We start from the raw sequence: 11,597 nt of genomic DNA on the forward strand, positions 1-11,597 counted from the left end.
GGCTCGGATTTCCAATCCATCCGTTTCTCCGGGGGCTACTGGAGTACTATGGCCTCCAACTACACAATCTTACGCCCGCCTCCGTATTGCATATCGCGGGCTTCGTAGCCCTCTGCGAGCTGTTTTTGGGTGTTGAGGCTCATTTCGGGCTGTGGAAAGAGCTATTCTGCCTCGTGCCCCGTTCTAAGAAGGGGTCAATGTATCAAGTGGGCGGAGCCGAAGTGTGGCGCATCGCCGGGACCGGATACCTATCCGGAACCCCAAAGAAGGCGTCCGAGGACTGGCCTTCGGAATGGTTTTACATAGAAGATGTCCCGCTGCCGGATCCTGTACGGATCGGCCTCCCTGAGTTTGACAGTGCCCCACTAAAGAAGCGCCTAAGTTGGCAACCACGGAGCCCTCAGAGGGAAAGCGACAAGGACGTTTTTTTACCTGATGGGCCGGATAAGATTGTTAGCTCATTCCGGACTAACCACGATCGGGGTCATGGCCGCATGCATCATGCGAGGGGTGCAGCCGCTACAGTATAGAGGCCACCCCATGTGGGACTTCAACGGGGAGGACGACACCACCCGCTACAGCCGTAAGGGGCCGGATTCGGCTGCGGCTCTAATAAAGACCTTGTCCGCTTTGTACAAGGGAGAAGAGGAGGATTTTCTCTGCGTCGACCCAAAGGGTGGATTTTATATGTACAATCCTCCAAGGTGGGTAAGTGGTCGCATCTTGCCCATCCGTTTTATATTCCCATTGTTAAATACTCAATCTAGCGACTTCAACGCAAGAACTGCGCCAGGCTATTAAAGAAATAAACATCCCTCCTCCACAACCCGAGGACCCAGGACGGTCCCTCGACCCGGACTCTCAAGAGGATCCGGACTTTTCGGTGGAGCTGATTGATGGAGTGTTCCATCAATTGAGCAAGGACAACGCCTTGGTGGCCATTACGGCTGATTACCCTGGGCTAATCCCGGCCTCCCAGAAACGGGAGGCCGAACCTGCGGCGACAAGCCAACGAGGGGCCGCAGGGCCCCATGGGCAGAAAAGAGGTGCAGTCCGGACTGAGACATCAGCGCAAAGGTATGGCGCGCCCCCTTATCCCAGGTGTTACACCTTCAAGGCACATTAACACTCGTGCTCTCTTCAGGACAAAGAGACCTCGCGGGACTGGATTCGGAGAGGCTGCCAATCGCGCCTCCACCAGGCAGGCTCCAAAGCCTGGTCCGGAGGTGGAGGCAAACACAAGGCGCGCACCGGGCGCTCCTCCGACGGAGGATGTGGACAGGTTGTCTGCCACCAACTCTGAGGTGGAGAGTGCCATGAACCACAGGCATCGCCGGACAATTCTTCGCGATGCTTGTTTCTCCCAAGAGGCATTAGATGCCTTTAAATCGGGAGATGTGTACCTCCATGCCGCTCAAAATGGTCTATCCAGAGCCACGGAGCAATATGTAAAAGACATATGGGTAAGAAAATTTTGGTAATTATATATAGATACCAGTAGCCCCCGAGACTTGAAACAGTTAAAATAACTGATTTAAGGATCATTTGTTATGCAGGTTCTTACAGAAAAGAATTCCCTACTGTCCAAGGAGCTGGAAGAGTGCAAAGCCCAACTTGAGGCCGCACTAGCCGCGGCAGGGGAGCCCAAGGAGATCCCCTCTAGTAATATATACTTCGAAAGATAAGTATTTTGTGAAGCACGACATGGGTGCGAATCTGACAAATGAAATTGCAGATGGCGCCAGATTGAATCCGGAAAGGCAACACCTCCTACGCCAGCTAAAGGCTGGTGAGAAGGTGCTGACAAAGAACGATCTCCAAGATGCCAACACCAAGCTGGGCGTCGAGCTGAAAGATGTTCGTGCCCAGCTGTCAGACTCCGTTAAGGAGAATCAGCGGCTTCAGTGCGGCATATTTAGTAAGTGCTTGAACGAACCTTTGAAAGAAAGTTCGGCGGGGAAGTCGACTAACAGAGCAATGTCTGTAGGTGTGCTAACAGGTCGTCCTACAGAGGAGATGCCCGGTTCTACGGGTGACCTTCTTCCCGAGCTCTCGCAACTGCTCGATCGAGTTCGGCAGGTAATGCAAGACGTCGCGCAGGCCCTGTGGCCATCCATCTCCATGCCCGAAGGTCTTGGAGAGCTTGCGGAGAAGCTAAAGGGAGCACGGTGGTGCTTCCGATTGTGGAAGATATCGGCCTGCCGTCAAGGCGCTAGGGAGGCCTGGGCCATGGTGAAGACGCGGTACACAAAGGCTGACCCCAACCACATGGCCGAGGTCGGTCCTGTAGGGCCCAATGGGAAGGACATCCCTGTAAGCTTAGTATACGGCCAAGTAGAGTTGGCCGCAAAGTATTCCCAGCAGGACTGTAAATTAGACAGCCTGTTAGATGGTATTGAAGAGGAATACAATCAGTCAAAATGACTATGTAATTTAATTGACATTTATAATGCCTTCTAGCCGGATTGTAGATCATTTATCATGGCCGACCTTTTCGCTTCAGCCTCGGGACCTGACGGTCCAGAGTGTGTCCGAATTCCCATGCGGTTATATAGGAACCGAGGAATGCATGGAGACCAGGCGTAGGGGTCATTAGTGCGTGAACAGACAAGTGCCCAACTAGTTATGTTATATTACATGGTTAGTAAGAAACATCTTCTAGGGAGAATAGTTCCGTTAGGGGTTCCTTTCCCTGGGAGGCATGCCCTAAAGTGCATGTCCATGCTGCGAAAAGAAACGTAGGAAAAACATCTAGGGGCGTATAGATAAATAAAAAAAGATCATTAGTTCACCGACCGAATATTCCCTTAAGAATGCTAGCTTTCGACTTCACCCAGTCTGAGGTACACGTCCGGCTGACCCGGCAGTAACAATCGCAGAGGTGCTCCCTTTACCACCTAGCCGAACAATCGGGAACGTAGGGGTAAGCACAGGAGCCAGGCAACCCAGCTTGGCCAAAACTTAAGTCATATTGATGCATATAATGCTGAATAAAAGGTACATGCGGAAGTGTGACACATGTGTTGGGCATGAAGCCCGTATAAATAAGCTTCTGTTTAAAGAAGCCCCCAGGTTTAATGAGCGCGGATAGCGCGTCACTTTATGAGCCTTTCAAGGCTAAGAGAGAGAGAGAGAGAGAGAGAGAGAGAGAGAGAGAGAGAAGACGAGGAATGTAAGACAGAAATTATAAAAAATGGACAGAGGAAGGAGACGAACGCAGAGTCCGACGCTAGGCATAGAATCTTCGGAGACAGGCTGCATTCCATGGGTTCGGCTCGAGTCGGTTATCCGATGCATCTCGCAGGCGGTACGCTCCACCAGTCAGGACTTGGTCAATTATGAAGGGACCTTCCCACTTGGGCTTGAGTTTGTCCTTTTTCTTGTCCGGTAGTCATAGAACTAATTCGCCAACGTTGTAATTTTTGGCCCGTGCTTCTCTGCTTTGGTATCTTCGAGCCTGCTGTTGATAGAATGCGGAATGGGCTTTTGCCACGTCACGCTCCTCCTCCAATGCGTCCAAGCTGTCCTGCTGATCAAGCTCAGCTTCTCTTTCTTCGTACATGCGCACTTGAGGTGAGTCATGAATTATGTCGCAAGGTAAAACTGCCTCTGCACCGTACACCATGAAAAATGGTGTGTATCCGGTGGTGCGATTCGGCGTGGTCCGCAGCCCCCAGAGTACGGAGTCGAGCTCCTCTACCCAGTGCGTGTTAGATTCCTTGAGGGACTGTCAGGACCCCGACTCAAGGCCACATCGATCTAGCATGTAACACCTCATATCACTTTGCGGCCTCACGCACGGTATTCCCACGGGTGTCGCCTTACCTTTGCCCGGGACCGTTTGCGCCTTTTGGCACACGTATATGACAGTGTCGCTAGCATCCATATGATAAGGAGCCCGGGCTGACATGGCTAGTCGTAGACCCAAAGCGGCACAGACTTACAGGGACAGGCATCCATGACCCAGCATCGAACGTGTCGGTCATCAGCGAGTGAATCCAGGCTGTAGCACTGGGCTAGCAGGACTCCGGTGAACCGGGCTGTAGCGGGCTAACAGGACTCCGGTATTCACCGCGTGACATTTCCCCGAAGGGACAGACACAGGAACGAAGAAGGACACATGCCGGCCAGCCTAAGTGTTCCGGAGCAGTAGCAAGCTACCATGGCTCGGTGGAAACACTAGGAGACATTTCCCCGTAAGAGAGGCTACTAAAGATAAACAACTAGATGGTCAGATCCCACACATACCAAGCATTTCAATAACATACACACAATATGCTCGATATGTGCAAATACAACATGGCATCACAACATGACTCTACGACTCAAGTAATTTATTCAATAGGCTCCGAGGAGCGAGATATTACAAACATGGGTCTCATGACCCAACATTCAGAGCATACAAGTCAAAGCACAAGCGGAAGCTATCATGTCTGAGTACAGACATCTATAAATGAAAAAGGCTGAGAAGCCTGACTATCTATCAGATCCTGCCGAGGGCACAAGATCGTAGCTGAGGTAACAAGCTAAACGTCGAAGTCCACGTGGAACTACTAGTGAGACTGAAGTCTCTCTGCAAAAACATAAAATAGGCAAACGTGAGTACAAATGTACCCAGCAAGACTTACATCAGAACTAACTACATATGCATCATTATCAACAAAGGGATGGTGGGGTTTAACTGCAGCAGGCCAGCTTTGACTCGGTGGCTATCCTGAACTACGACTGCGAGTAACTTTTTGAGGTGGCGCACACGAGTCCACATATTCACCATATCAATACACCACTATGGATCCGCTCCCGTCTCCCTACGAGAACGCCATCCATAGCACTCACGCTTATCTTGCGTATTTTAGAGTATCCACTTTCACTTGTCTATGAACTGATATAAGCAACCCAGAAGTCCTTTTCCGCGGACACGGCTATTCGAATAGATCATATTAACCCTGCAGGGGTGTACTTCTTCACACACGCTCTCACCACTTACCGCCGTTTACACGACATGTACTCGGCAACCTTCAAGCGGAAGCCCAACGTGGGTGTCGGCCACGGCCTGCCTAAACACTCAAGTCTCTAGTCCAGGTTTATCGCCTATTCGGGTTCCATCCATGAGGAGATCCGGCCGGAGTTTCGCTCACAGCCCCAAACGATGTGAACAGGGTTCCGTGACACCAAACGGGTGCCCGGTTTACCCGGCCACGTGCCTACCGCATCACAGCCCACCCCTACGGTCAGCGCTGTCCACGGCCTCCAGCATACTACAAACACCAGAAACTACTTGCAACTCCTGGACAGAGGACAAGGGTGATTAAGAAGCCGAGAGGGTCCATTGGTTTCGGGCCCAATGCGTGGTAGTAGCTGAATCATGGATCACAAACACAGAACTCAGTTCCTGAGGACGGCTGCAATGAGACAACCCACCATGTACTCCTACATGGCCTCTCACCGCTACCTTTACCAAATCGTGTTCACACACTTAGCTCACACACAGTAGGACATGTTCACACACCTCTGATTCATCCCCGATGAATCAGACCTGACTCAACTCTAAGCAGTAGCAGGCATGACAAACAAGCATGAATGAGTAGGCACAACAGGGCTCAAACAACTCCTACTCATGCTAGTGGGTTTCATCTATTTACTGTGGAATGACAGGTCATGCAAAGGATAAAGGGGTTCAGCTACCGCAGCAAGTAACAGATGAATCGGTGTTGTCCTAATGCAGTAAAAGAGAGCAGGAGCGAGAGAGTGGGATTTTATCGGAATGAACAAGGGGGTTTTGCTTGCCTGGCACTTCTGAAGATAACATTGAGTCTTCATCAGTGTCAACGATCACATCATCGGTATCACGTCTATCGAGAGGGGACAAATACCGGCAACACAGAAAGGAACACAATCAATGCAATGCACAATATGATGCATGCTCATGACATGGCAAAATGAATGTGTGTTGGGCTAATGCAACTAAAACCAGATTAAATGGAGTTGGTTTGAATACAAGATTCAAATTCAAACTCCATATGTGGATATTTAAATGCCCTTTAATTGATTTGTGCTAAACAGCAGCTATAAGTTGTTCTAACATGCATGAAAATGGTACAGATGGATTCCTTGAATTTTTCTGATAATTTTTCATATATAAATTATTTAATTTGGAGTTACGGTTAATTTTCTATGATTTTAGAAGTTTTAGGCATTTTCTGAATTTCCTGAATAATAATAAATCCAGAAAAGAATTACTGCGTCAGCATGACTTCACAGTGACGTCAGCAAGTCAACGGCGTTGTCCAGGTCAAATCTGACCTGTGGGCCCCATATGTCAGTGTCACAGGAGTTAATCCCGGTCAAACCCAGCGCTGACTGGGGTTTGACCAGGGGTGGGGCCTACTGTCAGTGGGTCAGTGGCTTAACTAAAAGTAGTTATTAACTTAACCAAAGTTAGCAGGGGCCGGGCCCACCTGTCATGGACCTAGGGGAGGTCAAACCCCTGGTCAGCCGAGGCTAACACGCCGGCGGCTCGTCGCCGGTGAAGCCCGAGACGGCGGAGGGGGTCGGAATTCCTCCTCCGGCGACCAAATGGCCGGCGGAGGGCAGCTACGCGTAGCTGGGAGTCGTCCGCATCCATTTGTGCAAACGGCAGGGGCTGAGGTGGCTCGAGCTCACCGGAACGGGGTCCGCGGCGGCGACCGGAGTTCGGGCCAGCGCGGGCACGGGGCTACGCTTAGCGAGCGAGCGAGCTGAGAGGCTGGGCGGGCTCCTGGGAGATCCACGAGCTCGAGGTCGTGCTCGGACGCGAGTTTGGTGACCTGCAACGACGGCGGCGACATCGCCGGCGGAGCCGAGCTCGCGGCTCCGGTGGAATCGAAGCTACAGGGCGAGATCGAAGGGGGAAAGAGGGAGGGGAGGCGTGGGAGCTCACAGCGGTGCCGTAGGGGTGGTTAGCCGGCTCGGGGACGCGACGATGGTGGTGAATTGACGATGAAGATCCTCGGCGGCCGGCGATGGAAACGGCGATGGTGGCGGCGTTGCAGCAGGTCCGGGAGGTCCGTAGCTCAACGAGGAGGTGTAGGGGGTTGTGGCGGAGCTCGGAAGCGGGTCGGGGAGGCGAGGGGAGGCCAGTGGCTACGGTGATGCCCGTCGGCGGCGGCGGTGGTTCTCGGGTGAGAGGAAGAGAGAGCAGGGGGAGAAGAGGAGGGCGAGGGAGAGTGAGAGCGGTGCGGGGCAGCTGCGTGGCTTCGTCCGGGGCATCGAGGGAGTCCGGGGAAGCAGGAGGTGGCCAGCAGGGGGGGAGGTGGCGCGCGCGCGTGCCGGCGAGCGTCGGGCACACGCCCTCGTCCTTCTGTCCGAGGAGGAAGACGACAGGGAAGGCGCGGGTGGGCTGGGCCGGCCAGGGGGGGGGAGCTGGGCCGGCTGGTGGGCTGCACGGGTGAGGCCAGGTATGTTTCTCTCCTCTCTTTTATTTCTATTTTAGTTACTGTTTTCTATTTTCTGTAATTGTGTTTGGATTTATTAAAAATGCCAGAGCATTTCCAAAAATCATGCAACTGACTGTGGCCACTGTTTGGAATATTTCCAACAGTAAACATTTTAGTTTGTGATTATTTGAGCATTTAAAATATTATTAGCAATTAAATGCCCAAATGCAAATACTATATAATTTAATTCAAAAATCCAGGAATAGCCTATAAATATGTTCATCATTTTTGGAAGAGGTTTTCACCTTTAACAGAAATTATGAACATTTCCAAAGGGCATTCTGGGTTATTGAAAATATTTTTATTGAACCTAGTTAAATTTCATTTGGTGCTAGGGTTTCAACAATCCCCATTTCAAATTTAAATGAAATTTAAACATGGTGCAACACTCTAATGCATGCACTAGGCATCGTCAGAACTAGGGATGTGACAACTCACCCCCACTAAACAAGAATCTCGTCTCGAGATTCAAGCGTAGGGTAAGGTGAAAGGTAAACGCAACTAGTATAATCTTCACGATCCAGGTTGCACTTCATAGAAACGTTGATTCGATCACCATCTTTGTCTTGCCGTCTTGCTCTGAGAAATCCTGCCAACATGACCTGGAGGGAAAGAGACTCTAGAAGGGTCGATCTTCTCGAAGATCGAACAACTCAGGATTAACTTACGGAATGAGACATAGAACCATCTTTCGGGTTGAGACACGAAATACACATCAATAGGGGTGGAAAGAAACGGATGACGAAGGTTCACTAGGTGGACAACAATTCCACACTTAAGAAGGTGGTAATCGGTTGTCAACGTAGCGAGGAGTTGAGTTGCCATGATACCACAACGAGACACCTTCGGAACCGTGACTCGTAGATATCTCCCCTTAAGTGGCAAAAGAATTACCTTTGATTCAGAGATCATTGAAACTCTTTAAACCAGCCTAAGGCAATTCTCGAGCGATCGTTTGGAGGGGGTCGGTAGAATGGCATACTCGGACTTGGCTGATGTGGATTACCTTGTTGAAGACAACGTAATGGATGAATTTTGCTTATCACCGGAAATGGAAGAGACCCATGGTAGAATGGCACATTGGCGGTGCAAGCTGGGAACAAAATGCAAATGCTGGGAATGATTCTGGTAACTGGGGAAGAACCCAACAATAGAGAGTGAATTCACTGTTGGAGTGGTTATAGCATACCGAGGAAATCTGGGGCAACCCCAGCTAGTGCCGATGATAAGACGTAGCGCTTGTGCGTGCTCTCAAGAACTTGAGCATTTCCACAATCATCAAGGTTTTACCAACATCCGTGTCAAGGGTCCGGTAACACAACTCACTACCATGATGAATGGTGATGGAGGATGCAGATGCAAAGGAAGATAACACCTTCTCAGATTTCACCTTAGCGAGGCCAAGGAAAAAAATCTGGATGATCGACCGAGAGACATTTAGCACTCCGCTTCTAATGTTCTCCTTGATGTGCTAGTGTAACCCATTCATAGAAATGGTCTGGTATCTAGAACATCAAGTAAAGGTCGGACTTCGGGAGCACAAAATCCATAGGGACAACTAGGGAGGTAAATCCTACGAAATCCTTATGGGGAGGTGGCCAACTTCCTCAATCAAGATATTATAATAACAGGTCTTCCGGCTGGGTGTGTTGGCCACGACATCCACTTTACCGGTTATCGAGGGACCAATATTATAGTTCTTGGAGAATGTTCCAACCATCATATCTGCCTGAGATTCAGATCTGGTTGGTGTCAGGATATCCCAGACTCATCAAGTCTAGAAAGAAAAATGAAAGTTTGCAACACAAATCGACGAGATGACGTTGCGAGATTCTCGGGAAATGAACTACGATAGTAAGCTCCAAAACATGAGCTGGTTCTGCTACAAACATGTGAACACGTTGTCCCAGACAAGCATGGCCACGTGGTAGTCTTATAATAAAACACTACCGAGTTCAGGAAGGGGAACCATCATCGAGGATATCAAATCCTTGCATAAGGTATACTCTTAAGAAGGAACTTCTTCTCCTTGAACAAATCAATCAGTGGCTTGGTGTGCTAGGGATACATATAGATTGAAGGTTGCAAGTCTTCAAACCACAGAATTCTTCGCACGTGTGCATGACTGACTTGCGATGATTCCAGAGGAAAGCAACATTGACTTTCTCGAGTCCACGGCGGCAACTTGCATCATATGCGCATGAATTAAAGGAAGTCACTACCTTCATCCAAACATATGCTTCATGAGCTAGCATGAACAAATGCTTTCAAAACTTTCCAACACTAGCTTAATGTTCAACAAAATTATGGAGGAGATAAAGGATGTTGTCAATGGGCTCAACAACAATTCATCTAGGTTTCCTTTTAAAAGGAATTCCATAGTTAAGTGAACAAGTGATAGCATTGGTCAGACCCAAAAGATATAATGGTGTATGCTCGAGGGATCAACCACGAGTAAGACAACATTACGAACATCGTTGGTTCTGACTTGATTTGACGATAGCCCACACTCAAATCAAAGGATTGATAAGACAATAGGTCCAGCAACTGATCACAGGGACCAATCGATGAAGATATCATCTTTCTTCAACACACACTACACAAGAATATCCCTTTGGAACGAACTAAGTCAGACAAGCTTTTATCTTCCAACTCTCCAAGTTGTTGTCCAGCTTAACCAACTAGCTCAGGGATATCTAACACCGATTCTTGGAGAGAAGGTGGTTCACAAGAAACCAACTTGATCACGAGCTCAACATAGCGGTCAGGTGACAACCTGGTAATACTTCCGAGAAGATATTCGGAAATCACGAACCACCGGTATGTTACTAAGCTCGAGAACAATCTTGCTTTTGAGGGCAAGACGATATGATCAAATGAGTGAGGACTTGACAAGATCCTAACTCATCAATCGAAGGGTGCACCGAAATAAGGACTGGGTAGCACGATCAATCTTAGAATGGTGATTCAATAACCAACATACTAAGAATAAAATTATTATCCTTTAACTACCAAGCAACGAGGTTGCTAGGAGTATTGATTTCACACATCACAATTCATTTGTCGGTATTCCGGTTGCATCAACACGGAACTGAGGAATGAAAAAGGATGGCGAGAAGTATCACTATGTCAAGAATTCACAAAAGGTGGTGCAATTCCCATGAAATTCCTGTCATAAAGAAGGTAATACTTCAGGGTAGAACAGAACCAAGAGCTGGATTGGCATTTGATCTGCGGAATACAACTACTTTGACCCAATCCTAGATATGGATGAGGTACTGGAGTTTGTTTCTCCAAGTCATTCAGGACAGAATGGCTTGACGGACCACAAGAGTAATAGGCATCGATGAACGAATGCACACATAATCTTGACTATCAATTGATAGACGAGGGTCAGAATGCAACTAAAGAGGGACAACTCAAAGGAACATATAACTTTCTGAGTTGTGGATGCATAAATTAGTATGTCGAACCGAGTTCAACATAATTCTTCCGGATAACCCATACAGAAAGGTAGAACTGGCAGAGTCACGATTTATGAATGGAGAACTCCTCAAGAATAATCCTGTTATGATATTTCAGTTCAACGAGGAACTTCTGCCATAAGTAGTTCATGGTATTTGGAAGAAGAAGATACCACGGACTTCAAGGACTATCGCAAAGGTTACTAATATCCTAAAGGCACTAGCAATTACTATCAACATGAAGTAGGTAGAGTGAATCTCGGGTTCAAAACCCAGGGATAGAATACCTACTACTAAGTAGCATCACGGGATGCTTCCGAGAATAAAGGCCAGAATCTTCACACTAGGACACAAATCATGGCTAGACCACTAGATGATCCCCTAAGCACTTAGGGTCATAATAATAATTCCAACATATATGTCGAGGCAATAATTACCTCAACACACCGATTAGTGTGGTTAATCTGGCCCAAAGGAACATTGAAACGGGAGGAAGGATTTGCAAATGCATCAGACTATTTAGAAACCTGGGATGACTCGGACAGCATAACGGCTGTAAATGCTCAGAAAAGATTTGAGACATTCACAAAAATGGTGGCATAACCACTCAGAAGCACAATATCAAGGTTCCGAGATCAACAATTAACATACGGAAGTA

Source organism: Triticum aestivum, chromosome 2A, assembly GCF_018294505.1.
Source record: "Triticum aestivum cultivar Chinese Spring chromosome 2A, IWGSC CS RefSeq v2.1, whole genome shotgun sequence".
Taxonomy (NCBI): domain Eukaryota; kingdom Viridiplantae; phylum Streptophyta; class Magnoliopsida; order Poales; family Poaceae; genus Triticum; species Triticum aestivum.